Source organism: Mustela nigripes, chromosome 9 (genome assembly GCF_022355385.1).
Source record: "Mustela nigripes isolate SB6536 chromosome 9, MUSNIG.SB6536, whole genome shotgun sequence".
In the NCBI taxonomy this organism is placed as follows: Eukaryota; Metazoa; Chordata; class Mammalia; order Carnivora; family Mustelidae; genus Mustela; species Mustela nigripes.
The window spans coordinates 46,027,045-46,027,808 of NC_081565.1; positions in this window are offsets into that span (position 1 = coordinate 46,027,045).

Sequence of the window (764 nt, forward strand, 5' to 3'; positions counted from 1 at the left end):
TTTACAATTGCACCCAAAACTGTAAGATACCTAGGAATAAACCTAACCAAAGAGGAAAAGAATTTGTACTCAGAAAACTATAAAGTACTCATGAAAGAAATTGAGGGAGACACAAAGAAATGGAAAAATGTTCCATGCTCATGGATTGGAAGAACAAATATTGTGAAAATGTCTATGCTACCTAAAGCAATCTACACATTTAATGCAATCCCTATGAAAATACCACCAATGTTTTTCAAAGAAATGGAACAAAGAATCCTAAAATTTATATGGAACCAGAAAAGACACCGAATAGCCAGAGGAATGTTGAAAAAGAAAGCCAAAGTTGGTGGCATCACCATTCCAGTCTTCAACCTCTATTACAAAGCTGTCATCATCAAGATAGTATGGTACTATCTTGATAGTGAGCCCAGTAACAGACCCCCAACTCTATGTTCAACTAATCTTTGACAAAGGAGGAAATAATATCCAATGGAAAAAAGACAGTCTCTTCAACAAATGGTATTGGAAAAATTGGACAGCCACATGCAGAAGAATAAAACTGGACCATTTCCTTATACCACACACACAAAAAGATGCAAAATGGATGAAAGACCTTAGTGTGAGAAAGGAACTCATCAAAATCCTTGAGGAGGACAAAAGCAGCAACCTCTTCAACCTCAGCCACAGCAACTTCTTCCTAGAAACATTGCCAAAGGCAAGTGAAGCAAGGACAAAAAGGAACTATTGGGATTTCATCAAGATCAAAAGCTTTTGCACAGCAA